The following is a 15,038-nucleotide window of genomic DNA, read 5'->3' as shown; positions in this document are numbered from 1 at the left end:
GAACGACCCATCGGTGCAAGTTTGTCAATTAATTTAAGTAAAAGTTAGTTTTGCTGTGTTTATATTACAATTTAGGACATATTGCGTGACACAGTCAAGTTAAGCAAGAAAGTTATTATCAAGTATATCTCTGAATTAATAGTGTCCGGTAGTAAAAAAGAATTGATGCGATATTTGGGCATAGCAGGATATTATCGGAAATTTTTATCCAATTTTTCTATTAACTCTGAACCCCTGAACAATTTTATAAGAAATGAAAGTTACATTGGTACGACACTTGTCAGAATGCCTTTGATAAATTAATGATCATACGTAAGAGTGCAGCAGTTCTTCCAGCTGCAAATTTCAGTCAATTATTTAAATGTCTATTGATGCAGCTGGTGTTGGGGTTGGCGGAGTATTGATTCAAGAAGAAAAAATGTTCTGAATTATCCAGTGTGCTATTTTTCTAAAACAATTAAACAAGCACCAGATACATTCTTCTATAATTGAGAAGCAATGTCTGACTTTGATATCAGATTTGCAACGTTTTGAAGTGTACAGTAGTTCAGCTCCTTTAAAATAAAAAACAAAAATCGAAGATCGTTAAGGTACAGTTTGATTTTGCAGGAATACGACATTGACATTAGGCACATCAAGGGAAAAAATAATTTGATTGCAGATACACTTTTACGTGAATTGAAGTACTATATAGCTTAATTTTGTATAATATTTTTTGTAATTCATAAGACGAATTCCTGTTTAATTTTAGTTATTATAGGCGTATTATATTTATATTTGACTAATATGTAAAAGAAGACCTTTGGTATAGAATTTTCTTTTTCTTTATGATTTGAGTTCTTTTGTCAGAATGAAAAAGGAGAAGTTTTTTTATTTGCAATAGTTTATAAACTTGTTTTCGTATTTTTCGGCTTCTTCTCCTTCTCCGTGGTAACTATTGATGTATGATCATGAATCAAGAGCTGGACTTAGTAACATTTGTTTATTGTAGGTACAGAAGAACCCGACGTTTTGTGTTATCCAAGTAAGGATGACACCATACAGCTGTTGACATGGAATCAACTTTAAATCAACAAAACATGAACAGAGAGACTTAAACATTGACAAAGCAACTGCTACTATCACTAATTGATACATATATCGCCTTAGGCTTTTATATATCGCCTTAAGCTTTTATATCGGTGCGACTCGAATATCCTATTTTGTATATTCTGTACTTTGCAATGCCGTTAGAAGTCAGCTAATTAAGCTCAACCCTATGTTTTAGACGCAGGTAATTAAACCTTCAGTTAGGGCTTTTTTGGGGTGGGTGGGTTATTATTGTTATAAAGGCAAGAAAAACATGTTTAGAACTGAAATAAATAACAAACGAAACGTTAATTATTAAGTCCCTCAAGTCATTGTAATGGTACTCTTTCAACTAGTGCAAAATTATCAGATTTGGGTAAAATATGCATACATTCAACGTTATAAACCACTTTGAGTCCTGCAAAAGATTAATCATTTCTTTTATCCAATGTTTATTATTGACCAATGCATGATACAAATCTTCTCTAACGACTGTTTGTTTCATTACACTCCTTACTACAATGAAGCCACCTTTGTAATGTTCCCCAAGTGACAGCAACTAAATATTAATCCCCATTGGATTTACTTGTTAGAAAACAAAACGTTACAAACTAAGTTTGTTTCGTTTGAATATTTCTATTTTAATAGTGGAATAATAAAACCCATAAATGCCTGCATAAAATTAAAGTCAAAATATCTTCTATGCATACCGGTTTAAAATTTACAACTTATTTTAGTTTTAATTTCTTTCAATTGTATTCTTAGAAATAAATGGATGTCCTGGAAACCAAGCACATTACCATCATCTCGATACTCAAGTTTTGAATGAAGGACTTGACCTCTTTCAATTTCAGGTCAAGTTCTCAATCGCTGTCTTCATACGTTCGGTCATATTTGGCCAGAAATGAAGGTGATAGTCCGTTACTGTGGAATGTTAATGTCCAATTTTGTCAGGTGAATGAAATTATTTTAATTTCTTTTTCTTAACAACGAATTAAAAGATCATGACACGGTATGGAAACATAAAAGTACTGACAATTATTCAATAGCATCCTCACTGTTAATTCGCTTTTTGAGAGAAGTAAACAGGTCAATAAATACATGCATGAACAAGTCTTCTACATATATGGTATCTTCCTTGTTATCGTCAATCTGCTTCATCACTATTTAAATGTAGTAGTTCTTTCTGATTCACAACTGATCATGTATTATTACCATAGTCTCTTCATGTGTCTAGATCTACTGTCATCGTGCACAGTTTTACTTATTTTCCGGGATAATTCCTATTATCTGTATAAGGTAATTTCAAAGGATTCCCTAAACATGTAGCACGATTGCTGTGCATGTTGAACCACTTGTTCAATGATTCATCTAGTACATAACCATTTAAATTATGAAAAAGATGATGTACCAATAACATGGAATGTGGCGATGTGCTAACAGCATTGACATATTACCATAATACAATCCAAAATATCGTTGAATGAATTCACAATAATCCCCAAAATAGCGACTTCGTCCGAAACTAAAAGAGAACTTTAAAATTCCAGTTAATTATAAGAATTATTACCCTTCAGATGTCAAGGTAATAATGAGCCATTTGAAGTATAAGCCATTAATCTATGTGTGCGTTATTTGGATTTGTATCGTAGCTCTAACGGTTGTTCAGTCATATCTCTATGATGTCTGCAGTATGGCAGTTTATAGTGATGTCTATCACTGCGGCATCATGCATCAGACATGTAGCATCATGTCCCAACCAGTCACGTTATCCTGACACCAGGCCGACCAGTCCTTACTCGAACCTCTAAATGCTAAGCGCCAAGCGAGGCAGCTGCTAATACCATTTGTTATAAGTCTTTGGCATGACTCGGTTGGGGTTTGTCCTCGAGACCTCCCGCACCCGAGGGGGACGCTCTTACCACTTAAGCCAACGGAGCGGTCTAACGCGATTAGTAAAAAATTTACGAAATAATAACAGAACCATGATGAAGGTCAACTTTTCTTTTTAAAATAGTCTAAGTTGTCAGCAAGATTACGAATTTCCAATTGAAAAACCAATGTCCTAAACTGATATGAAAATTTAGTATATAATCATAGGCAAATGTTTGCAATATATCACGTTTATGAAATATATGTCATTAGTCTGTTTTGGCCCTTAACTCAACTACTGACCAAGGTCAGTCATACAATATACCATATCATCATTGAGAAAAGCAAACACATAATACTAATTAAATAAACACAATAATATTTAATTTGCATTGTGTGATTGACATTTATCCATACTTAAAGGTAGGAGTTGGGCCTACATGTTAAATGGCACGTAGAATAAACTTGTTTAAAAGTTTGAGTCCTGGATACAGCTTTGGTTCTGACCTTAAAAGTAATATCAACACATTTTGATTACAGTTGGATGGAAATTTTCATTAGGATGGCAGAGTAGTAGGGATCTGCATAAGATTATTTATAACTTACACCTTTATGGAAATGCACTTTTACCCTCATCCTGGTTCTCAAAATGTGTTTTCGGTTTTTATATTAGGGTTGACTATATTGGAATTAATTATTCCTACCTTAACATCCTAAGTTAATTCTGTATTAATGTTGTGTTTAGTTTTTAATTTGGGAGGTTTTATTTATTTAGTTATTGGAATTTATTCGGAACACCATTGGAATTCTTCCGGAATTCTATACTGTTGGACTTGTGATAGAACCTTTAGGACAATTTGCGTTTAACACACAACAATAAAAGTTGTTTTTAAATTTTCCCTTTTTATCCATGGAAAATAAATTGCTCGTTGGATTATACAACACGTGATGGTTTTCACACTTATCTGTTGCTTAGTTTACGACCATCGAGTCGCAACGGAAGTCAACCTTTCTCATGTATTCATTGATGCATATGGATTGTCAGCTAGTTACTTAGCTAACCAATTACTTAGTTAGCTTGTAGATCCTGATTATGTCGTTTGGTCTGAGCTAATCATTTGATGAGCTACTAAACCAACGTTTGGGTTATGCATATTAAATAGCTGATTTAATAATGTAAAATAATAAAGATCGCTGACTGGCCAAACATAATTACCTTTTACAGTAAACTTAATCATTGAGAAGAATGATATTTATAGTAAATTTGCTTGAGCCTAAAATCATTTGCACTACTGGAAGAAAATGGGGAGATCTCATCTACATCGCATTATTATGGTGGGTACCTGCTATGGTTTTTTGTTGTTGTTGCAAAATGGCTAAATCATCATATCATTTTCAGCAGTTTTTAAAGTTTCGTTTTTCATTAGATAGATCTTTCATAACATACATATTCATTTACGACATGGAAAGCAAAATGAATCGGAAACATCAAACACCTACAGTGATTTGTTTGATGTTCCCAACTTCTTTAAAAAGGAATGAATGGGGCGGGTGAGGCTGTTGGTGAGACAGAAAGATTGAAGAGTGCTAAAAAACAAATGACTCGCACCAGTGTCTGCTACCAACCAGCTGTCACGCCAATTACTAATAAAACGTCTTTCCTTTTGCCTGTGCGTTAGGACCAAACACATAAGGTACAATCCGGCTACTTTTGAAAAGAAACAAGGATAACTCAGCGTGGTACCTTATAAGTATGGGATCCATATGGAAATACGTTAACAAGGCTATAAACGAAACTATATTCAGTAATAGAAAAGCCCTCTTGAAATATAAAAAGAAGGAACCCATCTGTCTTATGTCCATAGACGTTACTTTCCACCCAGATGTCCCAAGCATACCGCAGATGTTCGAGAAGCATTGGTTTAGAAAGTTTGTGGCATATCTGTCATGAAGTTCATATGGTTGTGGGCCGTTTACATAAAATTCTAGAAGAACATTCTAAGACGTGCCAAAGTAACTTCGAAAAAGACCATAGCTTCAGGAGCGTATCCGAATCTGTACGGCAGAAGTGAGTTTTACTATCAAACTAAAGTTAAGAATGTAAAGTATATCCAGAATCTGTGTCATTCAATATGCTTCCGGGACAGTTGATTTCAGAAAAGGAATGACTGACCATAAAAGCCTTATTCAAAACAAATTCAACTCGAAATTCCCATCCGCAACAACTCAACTGATATTCAGTAGAGTTTCTCCAGATGCAACATATTGAGTCTAACTCCGAGCGCGGAGAACTGAAACACACACGTCAGGAACAATACTTGATAATGCAACAGGAAACTTACCGGAAATTCGGCTTATATGAAAATATCTTATATTCCCAATGTAATCGTATCATATTTTCCCATGACATCAGATTATCGCAATATTTATCCAAACTAAAATTCCATAACTGTTTATACGAATTATTATTATTATTATTATTATTATTATTATTATTATTATTAATCACGTGTTTAGTATCAATCTACAACATTCTTATGACATATTTCCTTTACTATGTCCTGTACAGAAAACTAAATATTTTGTAGATGTTCAATATGTGGTCTAATCGCTCATTTTCGTCAGGTGCGGTTTTCTTCTGATGTCCTCGGCCAGGAAGTAAGTCGAAACAATTTGGTTATACGTACGATTAAAACTAGCGTTACATTGATCACCCTATCCTTTGGTTATTGTTATAAACTTTGCTAATCTGATAGCAAGATATGTAGCTTACTCATATGAAGAAGACAGTTTTCAACGGTTTCTTATTTATTGGTTCTATTATTTAAGTCATAGAAGTTTATTACACTGTTTATTCAAATACGTAAAATAGATCTGGTTTGTTATATGTTGCTTTGATTGTTTGTTTTGGGAGTTAAAGTTGTTTAAGTCCCTTTTCAAGAGCTTGATTGACTCGAAATGTTGAGAAAATGCCTTGTGATCACACTGTCCCGACATCTGGGCAAGTTCAAAATTACCAGGTATTTGCCCGTAGTCCTCCCCCCACCTTAAAATAAAATTAAAAAATAGAAAAAGGAGAGAGATGTTGTTGGTGCGGCTGGGGTGGGTGTAACGATCAGTTAATAATTGTTTATGTTATGCAAGGTTTGTACTCTGTTATCTCGCCACAATACAAATATATGAAACATTATTTAGAGTTTTTATGTACTGCATTAAACTATAACTGTTCGCAGTTTCTATCATCAATCGATCATTCATTTTACATAATATATGGCCTGTCTGAGATGTCCGCCTTGTGGCCATTGCCAAGGTCAGCTTCGGATTCGAATAAGCTAATTTGCTGAGTCCCTCAAAGGGAGATCACCTGTGAATGAATATTAATCCTTATTACACAACTGGACATAGTACACAATTAATTTTACTATATGTTCTCTACATTTGTTTCTCAGTACTGACCTTTCCACTGTGTGACAATCAATGCAAATCATATGTTAATCTAAAATACCTTCAAAGATGACTTCACGGTGAAGTTCTTGTCAAAGGTTGACCTGCTCTTTTTTTAGATCATTGACTCTCAACATAACAGCATGTAACCAGAACACGTATTTCACTTCCGGATCATCACCAAGGCTTTATTACTCACTGTGCACTGTCGCCAAAATACATACAGACAACAACACCCTGAGCTCATATTATCAAGAATAAACAGTTACCTTTAAATCCCTACCAAAACTGCATAAATAAAACTCTTCTATCACCATCAAAATGAGAGAGGAAAAACTGTTCTAAAAATAGACTAGAACTACATTCGTGGGTACTGAATTGGAAGTATTAATTGTGATGTAATTCCAACTTGTCTGTCTTTTATATCAAATATTCAATGTAATTTGCTAATCACGGTGAGATTTGCTGAACTTGTAGAACTTTAGGAGATTTTGAGTTTTAAAAATAATGAAACTAAATTTCATTGTTTTAATTTAGGGAAAATAATTGATTACTGACCAAAAATGTCAGATTTCTTCTGTTTTAAGGACAGATATAAAATTAAAACTTATGAGTACAGAGAGGATAAATTGGATTTCAGATTATCAAACGAGTATATTTGGTGTTCACTGGTGTAAAACAGGATGCAAGTAATAAAAACTAGAATATTTATTGCTGTATCCGATCTCATATCTTGGATAAGGAATATGTACATTGAGCTTTATTTGCATTTTCATGTCACATTCAAGATACATAGAATGTATTCATGTTTATACTGTCATGCATTCTACATTCCAAATACATATTCTTGTTAGGCATAAAAGATGTTTTTTTATATTTTGGCAATAAAATTAACTATACTTTCCGTGGAATGCTGCAATAACATTTACGAAGAAGGTACAATTGTATATGTACATTGTGCCCGACCCTTTATTTTCTATGCCTTCAGAAATTAATTTTGAGCAAAATATTTCAAACTAAATCGCATGTTCCACATACACACATACATGAAGACACACACACACCGTTCGCCAATAGTACTTACTCGAACACTCAGTTAATAACTATCGATGTTAAGTATGCTAGACAATTATTTGAAAATGTATTTGGAAATAAAGGCTTTGAGCATCTGACATTTGAAACTATGGCAGGGAAACGATGGACATGAGCCAAGGGTGAATCCCACTTGTTGATATATATCCTAAGGAATGAGGATAACACATAATTGTAAATTTTACGACGTTACGAAAGTAAATATCATGCTTTCTACAAGTCTGTGCTCGTGTGCGTCTGATTTTCCGTGTTTATCCTAGTGTTAGTATGATCTCCTGTCTTTTCTGTGTTTAAACGTTCTTTAACTATACAAAGTTTGCGTCTGAAGTACTTTTAACAGCATTTAAAGAGTCTTCGATGACACCTTTCACTCTTATAGAGACATATTTCACTTACGATCCAATATATCATGCACACAACTGTATAGACATATATCCACACTTTGATTTCCTGAATCATGTGGACAATTTTAAATATTACAATACCAGTTGAAGACAATACGACGAAGACAAACCTCCAACAAAACCTTTTCTTCCGCTTACTGTGATATTCATCGCACCTTCTTTTATGTTTATATTCACGACATGACCAAAGCAAAAGGATTAATATAGTGAAGAAATAAACAACTACAGTCGTAATTTCAACTATGATAACGTTGTCAGGACTTAATAAATTATCGTGTGCTGTCGAGATATCGTCGGTTACGAGCATAAGGGCAACAAAAGATAAACGGATAGCTTGCCAGATAACTAGAAAAATCAGTGATGTAAAGAACTCAAATATAGCACGAACCTGATGACTCACTTGCGTCCCAGTTACCGATCCTCTGCAAAAGTGCTCACAATTGTTATAACATACGCAGTAGCTTTTTTGACTTTCTATTAATGTTCTTGCCTGAATAATAACATTTTGACCAGAGTATTTTGGATGTTTATATGTAATCTTATAGATTTTTTGATTCTTAAATTTAAAATTTCATTGGAACCTCCAGCTCTTGTGCAGCACGTTCTAACCCTACGGTAATGTAACAAAGGGACTTGAGCTTGCCCATTTCCTAGGTCTTTAACTTTGTCAACATTTATCTCATCATCATGTGCGGTGCCAATAATCGCATGGTGGGAGAAGAAATATCGAACACAGCAAATATCCAGGGGATACGTGATGTGGTCTCCCTCTTCTAAATCACTAACGCTATTAACCACACTTTCTTGCTTCACACAAGGACATGTCCCTGAAAAATTCAAATTATATATATATGGAATATAAATTTTCGAGAAATACTGTGTATTATTGTTTTCTTCACTGTTCTATCCGATGCAAGTTTTATAGGCAAAATAACTCCCTTCATAGTACATCCGAAAAACAAGTTCAGCATGTAATCTTTGTTTGTGTACCCTGATCATTAGAGAGTGTCTGAATAATGTTATGTATAATTATTTGATATTATGTGTTGGATTTATTTCATGATTATATGATAAGTATATCTTAACTGTGTGATTGATCTTGGTCAATAATCAAGCTTAGTTCTTACCTGACTAATGTATTGTTATTTTGTAAACAATGTAGTACATAGCTAATATCTCTGGATGACTTTAGATCATATATTAAGATGATTATTAACTGGAGGCAAGCATTTTTGCAGATGTTAAGTTCAAGGTCTAGATTTCTTTAGAGATTAAGAATGTTCTAGAAGCAAGATAGTTACGAATTAGATGGGAAAACCATCTTCATCCGTACTATGTTATTGTGTCTTACCTTTATCTTTTTTCCTATGATGTTTACGTCAGACTTACTCGATTCGATATTAACATCCGAAGTGGAATCAGTCTTATTGTGATGTAAGTTTTAATTTTAGAGGATAAATTTGTTTTCATTATTTACTGGAATTACAGATTGTTCAATATTTTCGGACTATATCACTATTTTGGGATTATTTTAAATTTATTCGAGAATATTTTGGACTATCGTATTATGATAAATCAAGACGGTCGACAAATTAGCACATTCGGAGCTAGTGACGCATCAGCACATTCAAAACTGGAATTCATTCGGAATATTCTATACTTTTGGGCTTGTGATAGAACTTGTTTGACTGCTTGGAAATCTATTCACAATACTGAAAGTTCTTTATAAATTTTCACTTTGTATTCTAGAGTTACAAATTATTTGTTGAAGTTTACAAAACTTCTTTTTGTTTTTGTTCTTCTGCGTTACTTAGATTAAGACCCTATAATCGTTAAAAATACACGCAATTGTAGATTTTGGTTATACTTAGTTTAAATAGATTCATATATAGTGTTAGCATGCACTGAAAATAAGATTTAGTCGACACATATTTAACTTAGTATTGGCCCTCTTCCTTACACATATTGAAATATCTATTCTGTACTCATCATAATAATGTATCTCACAGACCCACAGTCTGCACAACAGGTGCCCACATTACACTTCTATCACTGTAAGTTAGCCTACTTGGAATATTCTGATAGTTGGTAAAATAGCACCGAAGTATAATGTGACTATTTTCTCTTATTTCTCTGCGTTCATTTGCAGAAGGCAAAACATTTAATTTGTTGCTTAGATTTGAGTACAGGAATATTATGCAACACAGACTTTTCATATTGGATATTGATTCGTGTAGGCGTGGAGTCATGTAGGTGTGGAGTCGTGTAGGCTTGTAATCGTGTAGGCGTGGACTCGTGTAGGCGTGGAGTTGTGTAGACGTGGAGTCGTGTAGGCTTGTAATCGTGTAGGCGTGGACTCGTGTAGGCGTGGAGTCGTGTAGACGTGGAGTCGTGTAGGCTTGTCATCATGTAGGCGTGGAGTCGTGTAGGCGTGTAATCATGTAGGCGTGGAATCGTGTAGGTGTCGAGTTGGATGCACAATGCTCTAAATCTCTTTTATAAACGATACAGTTTGATGATTAGGATGATATTTTGTTTATTAATGGTCGGTCTAAACTCTACGTTAGCGATACCTGTCGCAACGGACAACTACTTCTTGCCCTACCATTTGGTAACTGTTTTCGAACACTGAATACACACCGTATCTGCCTGGAAGCGGATTAATACCTGATATTAGCGGTTGCTGATTTTCCTGGTCCATTGAAGCAATGAGTTTTACAAGCAAACAACGTGTTAGTCTTGATGTTCGCTGCAAAATAATAAATACAATGTCTCGAGTTTTTTCATTAGCCTTTTCATGCAAGTTGCATTGTAATTGACATAACCAGTTATGTAGATGTAATAGTAAGGAATAGTACGATGGGAAACACGGGTCATAAAAAAATAAACACACACTCAGTTTTATACAATTAAACAAATAATATGTAAAATATAGGATATTAAGCTCACCGGTAAAATTATATTTTAACACTCAAGTGCAGATGAATGCATTTTCACAATATTTGTATCCGAGAATATGGGTAAATGGAAGAGAAAAAATAAAGTTAAAGTTAAAATGTATTCTTTTATTACACTCCTTACTTACCACTCACGCGCAATTCCTGCTATGGCATTATTCAATACTTTCTAGTTAAATAAGTACAGTTACTCCAATAGCATATACAACACTAATTTAAAATGGAAAAAGAAGAACAATACCATCGACTTCAGGAAACATTAATTTTAAAAATCCAAATATTTTCAATTCACGAACATAATCGTTGCAAAATAAAACCGATCTTCTTCTGAAAAGTGTTTGTTCGATTTAAATCTTACTATTGAAATAAATGCTAACATTCTGGTACTGAAAGCATGCGGCACAAAATATTTAAAATTCTTGATGGAAACTAAATGATGGAGAAAAATGTATTTTGTGACAGAAAGGTAATAGTTTTAGAAAATCATAAATGTAACAATGCCAATACTTGTGGTATCAAGTGAAATATGTTTTTTTTTCAAAGTCTAGATGGGAAAAATGTATGACCAAAGTTGGTTATGAGAGAAAATTTGCAGATAATTAGATTGGATCCAAGCACAATAACATGGTTATAAGCAACACTAAACCTGGCAGCAATAAAATAAAACTGAGCAGTAGAAGGAAGGTTTAAATAAAACAGAGAGTGGGGTATCGTGAAACAAAAATACAATTAAACCGTACTCGGTGTATGAAGACGCTGTTTTTGAATCATTAATCAAAGTGGCAAAGGTTGACGTTTTTCAAAATCATCGATTCGTTTTAAAGGCTCTGTGAAATGTTGAAAAATGTGTAAAATAAACGATCCAAATGTAGACGGATGCTTTCTTTGATTGTTTACAGTACCAACAGATAGTATGACATGTGTAGAATTTTAACAAAATGATTTGATGTCATTTTTAAATGGCACAGAAAATTATTATTTAAGACAGGTTTGCTAAGATCTTGAAAGTACAGTTGCTTACACATAAGTCAATCAATTGTGGGAATATTTTAAACAAAACGCAAGGAACATAGAACATACTAAACTAGGAGCGCATGTTGAACTGAAAATTTTAGATAGATATTAAATGATTTGAAGTTAAATAAACCAATGATGAATGCCTCCATATTCAATAATTTATACAAAGGAATGGTCGAAACTAATATTCACTGTCTTAACAATACGCTTAAGGACTTATAACCATTTGAGACAAAGGAATAAATTTAAGCAAGGAGAAAAGATTCATATAAAACAGACTTGCAGATTCACTTAAGCGAACTATAAACCTTTAAAGATTTTTCATTGGTAACAATCATGATTTGCTTGAACATTTAAAGGATATCGGGTTATACCTGTAAACACTTTTGGTCAAAAGATTGACTTTGTATTCTGTAAAGGTGTATGGTGATTTGATGCCCAGTCTTACGACGAAACCATCACAACTTGGAGACAACGTTGAGTGCAGAGAACAATAGATATTGACGTAATCATCAAAGGTAAAATATTTCAATTTAGTGAACGTTTAATGTACATTATGCATGCAAAGTCTGGACAGCAAATAACGGAAAGCACTAGGTGGATGATTGATGTGAAACAGTACGTAGATAAGAATCAGCCAACCAGAAGAATCCTATCTATAGATTTTCCTGAACGAATTAATACATTATACACGTGCATAAATGTTTTATAAAATGATCTATGTAATGAGGTAATAACATACGAAATAAAGGCGAAATCTATATTTCATCCAGCAAGGATCTGATAGTAGATCAGCTTATGAAGCATTCAAAATATAATGAAAATGGCAATTAGATGTATAGATAGTGTATCTTCATGACAAAATTTCTAGAACAGAAGGAAAAATGATGACAAATTCGTTGAGATTAGGCATTCGGAATATTGAAACGTGCACTATTTTGGACATCAGGAGATATACGAGCAAGAATATATTGCTCGTTCGGATAGATCTATGAAATATATCTACTACCAAAAGCGTAGATGCCTTAAAATTTGTGTCATTCAAACAACTCGAACATATTAATGATTTGTGATATTACAGTTCAGTCTTCAAATATTTTATATTCTTACGACTATTGGGCAAAGAAAGAAATTTTAAAGTTCCGTGACAACTTCGATTCGTTCTGAAAAATCTTTTTGAAATACTACTAACTTGCCCCAGAATATTTTTGCCGTGCAAATGAACTAGCTCATGATGCAGGGTATGATGTGAAGAATTGAACTGTTGACAGATCATTACATTTTATTGCAAAAGGCGAATAGAGTCAGAAGTGGTATTAGCATGGTCTCACATCGGCATGGTCAATCATATCACCGATACAATTCATACATGTATATATCAAAGTCCTTCGCTGTGTGTATAGGAAACAGTAACCTAAATAACTCGGCTATGCGCCAATTCATGCTCGTAAAAACTTCAGATGGATAAGTAAATTAACAAATTAGATCGGTAGAGAAGAATTTGTTAAGTAACCTCGATATTAATGATACTTTTTAGATATCGAAACATCTGCGCGACACTTTCAAAGATCAGTTCTTTGCTACAGATTTATTAATTCGACAGTAAATGGCATATCTCCAAAAAAAAAGAAATTGATAGCTGATAGCAAGTAAAAGAGGCCTTATCTACCTAGTTGAAGGTATACGTTACACACTAAGTATATATATATATATATATATATATATATATATATATATATATATATATATATATATATATATATATATATATATATATATATGATACATTACACACTAAGTATATATTTATGATATATTACACCATAAGTATAGAAATATGATGCATTTAACAATAAGTATAGGTACATTACACACTAAGTATATATATATATATATATATATATATATATATATATATATATATATATATATATATATATATATATATATGAGAAATAATAGGAAAGTTAAGCGCTGCTTATGAAAGCTGGATCAAAAACTTATATAGACATGAGTTATTTTATAAGAACTGGAACGTTGGCTAAAGATATGCACTGACCTGAGTACCTGCTTGAGACATAAAGCCTCCAATTATTTTAAAACTTATGAAAAATAATGTTTAGAAAGAAGATGGAAAACTATATATAGAATTGCAACAATGTAACTATGACCAAACTAAAACACATTTTCTAAGTTTAAAAATATATCATTTGTCAATGGAATACGTATTTGAAAATGACATGGTGACAGTCAGTCTGAAAAACAAAGAGATCAAAATAACCAAACTTAGTTTGGCATTGTTACAGTTACCTAAATTGTTGATACACACATTTCATTACATCAAGTTAAAGAATCAAATGCGGTGGACAGAAAACATTGACTTACACCAACACAGAAAGCTTATTCCATGTTCAAGAAACGCTTGTTAGTGCGTAACAAACATAAAATACCTAACCGTTGTGCTTAAACATGACCATGGCGTTTTCTCCTTGTTTGCACGGTAAACCTATATCCACAACAGAGCTAACACAGTGTTCTTGTTTGTATAATAATAAGCAATTCAACTTGGATGGAGAAATTGTTGTGAACTTAATGAGTGCGTTTATAAATTGTAATTTGTCACTGTACAAAAGAATTTTTTTTTAATAAGGCCAAGCTCCTGCTTAATTTAATACATTAAATATAAAAATGGGGACCATCACAACCTTTTCAAAATCTTCTACGCGGTGGTAAGATTATATTTAAAGTTTAAGCGTAGTTAATACATATGCAAAGGAACTGTATCGGAACAAGAGCGAAATGAAAGGAAGGAAAATATATTATACTGTGGGTTAATACCCTATGAAATGACAAAAACTAAATAAACTGAGCTATGTTTTTTAACACAAGATTAAAGAAAAAGACTTCGACAAATAGTTTTGTTGCACATTTAGGTGACCCATTCCATAGTTACTAGATTACAAAAAGTCAAAATCATAGAGTGATTCGAATTTAACGACTGTCAAGTATTAGTAAGTACAGGAAACTATGATACACCTACCTCCCTTTTGCGGCTAAATTTGGACTTCAGTAGGGTACAATGCAGAGGATTTCAAATAGTCCTAATAAACACCATGAAGCTGATATACTAGTGGCCATAACCATAAAGAATTTAGAAAATTTGGGGACGGTCTGTACCTGGTCA

General features: G+C 33.2%; 1 long non-coding RNA gene across 1 annotated transcript; it reads right to left on the bottom strand.

Moving 5' to 3' along the window:
• Positions 1-7,728: 7,728 nt before the first annotated feature.
• On the bottom strand, positions 7,729-14,995 carry LOC149779762 (uncharacterized). The gene is made up of 3 exons (XR_016415427.1): positions 14,895-14,995; positions 10,548-10,629; positions 7,729-8,707 (listed from the first exon to the last, which is right to left on the bottom strand). It is a non-coding gene; the product is annotated as an uncharacterized LOC149779762 (long non-coding RNA).
• Positions 14,996-15,038: the final 43 nt, after the last annotated feature.

The sequence above is a fragment of the Sinohyriopsis cumingii genome, chromosome 17 (assembly GCF_028554795.1).
Source record: "Sinohyriopsis cumingii isolate HCF-2022 chromosome 17, ASM2855479v2, whole genome shotgun sequence".
In the NCBI taxonomy this organism is placed as follows: Eukaryota; Metazoa; Mollusca; class Bivalvia; order Unionida; family Unionidae; genus Sinohyriopsis; species Sinohyriopsis cumingii.
The sequence above is the reverse complement of the archived record's forward strand: the minus strand, read 5'-3'. Positions and strand labels throughout refer to the sequence as shown.